Source organism: Scyliorhinus torazame, chromosome 7 (assembly GCF_047496885.1).
Source record: "Scyliorhinus torazame isolate Kashiwa2021f chromosome 7, sScyTor2.1, whole genome shotgun sequence".
Lineage (NCBI taxonomy): Eukaryota > Metazoa > Chordata > Chondrichthyes > Carcharhiniformes > Scyliorhinidae > Scyliorhinus > Scyliorhinus torazame.
This window is the reverse complement of record NC_092713.1, coordinates 35,117,413-35,123,412: the sequence shown is the minus strand read 5'-3', so window position 1 is coordinate 35,123,412 and position 6,000 is coordinate 35,117,413.

The window sequence follows — 6,000 nt, the reverse complement described above, 5'->3', positions numbered from 1 at the left end:
AGGTGAAGCCACACGGGATCAGGGGTGAGCTGGCAAGGTGGATACAGAACTGGCTAGGTCATAGAAGGCAGAGCGTAGCAATGGAAGGATGCTTTTCTAATTGGAGGGCTGTGACTAGTGGTGTTCCGCAGGGATCAGTGCTGGGACCTTTGCTGTTTGTAGTATATATATATAAATGATTTGGAGGAAAATGTAACTGGTCTGATTAGTAAGTTTGCAGACGACACAAAGGTTGGTGGAATTGCGGATAGCGATGAGGACTATCAGAGGATTCAGCAGGATTTAAATTGTTTGAAAATTAAATGAAAATCGCTTATTGTCACAAGTAGGCTTCAAATGAAGTTACTGTGAAAAGCCCCTAGTCGCCACATTCCGGCGAAAGTCAGAGAGATCTAGGTGTACAGGTCCACAGGTCACTGAAAGGGGCAACACAGGTGGAGAAGGTAGTCAAGAAGGCATACAGCATGCTTGCCTTCATTGGCCGGGGCATTGAGTATAAGAATTGGCAAGTCATGTTGCAGCTGTATAGAACCTTAGTTAGGCCACACTTGGAGTATAGTGTTCAATTCTGGTCGCCACACTACCAGAAGGATGTGGAGGCTTTAGAGAGGGTGCAGAAGAGATTTACCAGGATGTTGCCAGGTATGGAGGGCATTAGCTATGAGGAGCGGTTGAATAAACTCGGTTTGTTCTCACTGGAACGACGGAGGTTTTGGGGCGACCTGATAGAGGTCTACAAAATTATGAGGGGCATAGACAGAGTGGATAGTCAGAGGCTTTTCCCCAGGGTAGAGGGGTCAATTACTAGGGGGCATAGGTTTAAGGTACGAGGGGCAAGGTTTAGAGTAGATGTACGAGGCAAGTTTTTTACATAGAGGGTAGTGGGTGCCTGGAACTCGCTACCGGAGGAGGTGGTGGAAGCAGGGACGATAGTGACATTTAAGGGGCATCTTGACAAATACATGAATAAGTTGGGAATAGAGGGATACGGACCCAGGAAGTGTAGAAGATTGTAGTTTAGACGGGCAGCATGGTCGGCACGGGCTTGGAGGGCCGAAGGGCCTGTTCCTGTGCTGTACTTTTCTTTGTTCTTTGTTCTTGAAACAGTGCAAAACTCCAGTTCCCTGGCAGCAATACAGGGTACATGATATTGCCAATAAATTACCTGCACTGAATCAAGGAACAATGTGCCCTTGTCCACCGCCTGGGGAACAGCAGGAAAGTAAAAATGCCACATTGCCTACCTGCTCTATACTCACATGATGGGTATTTAAACGGGCGAGGAAGAGACATGAAATTCATTATTGAAAATGGGGTATTTTAAAAAATGTATAAGTTTGCCAATGATATGACTGTGGTGGGCCATATCTCAAACAACAACGAATCAGACTACCAAGAGGGAGATAAATCACTTGGTTGCATGGTGTCCCAAAAACAACCTCTCTCCAAATATTGGTGTGGTAGGCTATATTAGGGGTATCGGGGTACCTAGGTGGGATGTATCTTATACTGTAGTATGAGTGGTAGAACCAGCCTGCTGGTTCCGCCCAGCAGGCGGAGCATAAGAGTCTGTGTTTCACCCACAGCAGTCATTCTGTACCGGAGCTGCTGGGGTAACTACTTGTTCATTAAAGCCTTCAATTGGACTACAATCTCACTTCAGTAGTGAGTGATCGTGCATCAGTTGGAAAGACCAAGAAAGTGATCATCGACATCAGGAACCGTAGCATGACACACACTCCCGTCTGCATCAATGGCTCCGAAGTGGAGATGGTCGATAGCTTTAAGTTCCTGGGGGTCACCATCACCAACAGTCTGTCCTGGTCCACTCACGTTGATGTAACAGTCAAGAAAGCCCAACGGCGTCTCTACTTCCTACGGAAGCTAAAGAAATTTGGCATGTCTGCATCGACTCTCACAAACTTCCACAGATGCGCGATAGAGAGCATCCTATCCGGCCTGCATCACAGCTTGGTATGGCAACTGCTCGGTCCAAGATCACAAGAAACTGCAGAGTGTGGTGAACTCAGCCTAACGCATCACACAAGCTTGCCACCCCACATTGATCCTGTGTACACCTCCCGCTGCCTCAGGAAGGCAGACAACATTATCAGAGACCCCTCCCACCCAGGCATTGCCTTCCAGACCCTCCATCAGGCAGAAGGTACAGAAGTCTGAAGACCCGCACATCCAGACATAGGAACAGCTTCTTCCCCACAGCTACAAGACTCCTCAACGACCCCCCTCGGACTGATCTGTTCCCTGTAAGAACACTATTCACGACGCCCTATGCTGCTCTTGCTCATGTATTTGCTTTGTTTGGCTTCTTGTTCCGCACTGTAACCAATCACTGTTTGTCGATGTACCCTTTGTGAAATGTTCTCTGTTGATTATTCTTTTTGTCTACTATGTACGTACTGTGTACGTTCCCTCAGCCGCAGAAAAATACTTTTCACTGTACTTCGGTACATGTGATAATAAATCAAATCAAATCAAAATCAAATCAAATATCCATTTTAATACATTTGGTCACAGATTTGCATTGCGCATTTCATCTATGCAATGCAATAGATTAAAGGCACACCGTCACAATTTTCATAGAACTTTGAAAGTTTGCAGACTTCAGAAATTGCATTTTGTGGGTAGTCGCACAGAGCGAGGAGCAGAATGTTGCAGATGCTGGATATCTGAAATAAAGGCAGAAAGTGCTGGGGTTTGGGGGCAACCTTCTCCACAGCAGTCAGATAGAATTGCACAGAAGTAATTGATCCAATTCTGACATCCACTGCCATCTTGTGACACGTTAAGGAACTGCAACTCTGACACAGCCTGCTATTGAATCAGCAAGTTATTCATGCCAATTATGTGTAACCTCTTTATTTGGAGGGGGGAGTTTCTTCACAAATTTAACTTATGTGTTCCATATTTCTGACCAAACGCCCCCACTTTTAATTTTGGACACAAATAACTATTACATTTACACCATATGCTGTAAAATTACTTTGACTGATGCATGCGCACCGTTTGGTAAGCAGTACTTCTAAGACTGAAAGCGGAGCCCACTCCACTTTTCTACTGCATTCCCACCAATTACATTTCCTTCTGTTAACTCACCGTCCTGTCTCGTGCATTGTCACTTCAGCCAGCAGTATTTGAGATGAGATGCTGAAGTTGTGAAAGTCAGTCGTGGTTCAGTTGGTAACATTCAAACCTCCAGGCCAGAAGGTTATGGATTCGAATCCCACTCTCGAGTGCTGAGTGCAAAATAGTCAAGTACCACGGGATTGCTGCCTTTTCGGGCAGACAGTCCAAAGATGTGCAGGTTGGGTGCATTGGCCACGCTTAGTGCCAAGAGATTTCATAGATTTCATAGAATTTACAGTGCAGAAGGAGGCCATTTGGCACATCGAGTCTGCACCGGCCCTTGGAAAGAACACCCTACCCAAGCCCACACCTCAACCCTATCCCCATAACCCAGTAGCCCCAATTTTGGACACTAAGGGCAATTTACCATGTCCAATCCACCTAAACTGCTCATCTTTGGACTGTGGGAGGAAACTGGAGCACCCAGAGGAAACCCACGCAAACACGGGGAGAACGTGCAGACTCCGCACAGGCAGTGACCCAGCGGGGAATCGAACCTGGGACCCTGGAGTTGTGAAGCAATTGTGCTAACCACTATGCTACCGTGCTGCCCATGGTCGGTGGGGTTACAGGATCATGGGGAGTGGGCCTGGGCAGGGTGCTCTTTCGGAGTGCCGGTGCAGACCCGATGGGCCAAATGTAGAGGATTCCATGTTAAGCCGAGCCCCTGTCTGTTCTCTCTCGGGTGGATGCAGACGATTCCACAGCACCATCTTGAAGGACAGCAGAGGGGCTCGTCCCAGTATAATGGCCAATATTTGCCCATCAATGAACATCACAAGAAGCAGATTACCTGGTCAATATCATACGGCCGTTTGTGGGAAGATCACTCTGCTTAATGCTGGCTGCCACGTTTCCTACAGACAACACTTTAAAAGTACTTCATTGGTTGTAAAGTGCTTTGGGAAAATTCTGCAATTGTAAAAGCTGCTTTAAAAATTCCAGTATTTCCTTTAATGGACCATTAGTCATAATAATGATGAAACAACCAAAGGATGCCAGGGCCGGACTCACCGTCCACTGTTTGACCATATTGGGTAGAATTGTTCACTTAGGAGAATCCTTTAACGCACAAGAAAATGATCCAACTCGGACATCTAGCACAACCACCTTCTGAATTCTGAGTGACGCCTCCTCACATTTCAGCACTCGCCTCTATTCCAAGTCATGCAGCAAGGCCAGGCAAGCTGGCGGCCCATGTCATAGCAGTGAGCCAAAGCCCGTGTTCTTCATTAAGACAGTTTCTTCTGGAAAGAGTGCATGTGCTAAGTGAGCAGCAGCGGCTGCCAGGCCCACACCCAAGGGCCTGTACTGCTGGCTCATTAGACTGAGGAGTCAAAAGCAGACTGCAAACGACAGGAAGAAATGGGGAGAGGGGGTTAAAAGAATGTGGAGGCTGCTCACGGCGGATCAGTGAATGTGAGTGATAATGTGGCCTGACAGTATGGGTGCTAACGATAGATAAATCGGCAAACAGGGACAAATCAGCAGCCTCCACGTAATATTGGGAATGGAAGTTGCAGAGGCTCAGCGCAGAAACATGTGTGACAGGACCTGCTGTTTTACAAGTGCTGTCACATTCCACACAGACCATCCTTGGCTCCGCCTGGCACCACTCTTCTATCACAGGCAGTGATGGTGAAAGGCCAGTTGATGCATGGTTCCTCTCGCAGAGGGAGTCTGAGGCGGCCGGCGCCTTTGAGCTCAGCTGCAGTTCAAACTACAGATACGAGGACAGAAACTAGGCAGAACTTCTGCAATCTCGGAGTGTTAACAGAATAAACACTGCGCACAGAGTTTATCTTCTACAATTTTATTTTATTGTTGGCATTAGAGGGGCACGGATACTCCCGCCAGTTAACCCTTACCATGCCAGGGCACAGTCAAATCGGTATTCACACAGTTTGCTTAAAGGCGAGAGGTGTGCAAGCACAGAGGAGTAATGAATTAAAACGTTTAATATGAGAACCCACAATCATTTTGAAAGGATGATTTCATTTGGAGAACATGCAGTTTGGTACTATTTACAGAGCAAATATTTAAAATGATGCCGACACTCAAGCAACGGATTACTGTACTTCCCTCATCTTTTCATAACCACTTGTATATTGCAATTTAATCCAAACAAAAATGAAAAACCCATCAGTCCAACACTTTTTCAAATCAGCCCGTCTCAATCTTTTCCCTCGGTGCCTGGGGCCATACCTTAGTCCTGCTCTTCACCTTCAATTTCACCAACTCATTATATATCAAGTTCAATCTCCTGTTCTCTCCGTGTTCCCTCTCCCCCCACTTTTTTGCCGGCTACAAGGTGAGGAAGCCATTCAGCCCATTTAATTTCATCCACTTGGAAAGATCCTAAAATCCCATCCTTGTATTTTCCAAATGATTCCAGGATTTTCCCCAAATTCCTTGTGCAAAATTCTCACCAGCTACTTATTTATACCTCTGATTTACAAATGTAATCTCAATTATTCCCCTCTCCAAGTAAGGTAAAGTCGCCATAGTCCCAGGTGACCGTAGGCTGCTTTCCCCTTTGAGGGGGAGAGCTGACTGGTGGTGATTTAACCCGAGGGTCACCACACCTCAGGGAAAGGGCAAGGTCGAGAAGGTTGAGATAACCTCAGCCGGTATGGGAATTGAACCCACGCTGTTGGCCTTGTGCTGCATCACGAACCATCTGACCAGCCAACTGAGCTAAACCGCCCCCCCCCCCCCCTTAAGAAAAATCTTTATATTCAATATATCTTATTTCTCAAAATCACTTGTTTATCATCGGAATCCCTCAATAATCTGGGAGGTTATTCTGCAACTGTGCAAAACGTTAGTTGAGCTACAGCTGGAGGGGGCGGCACG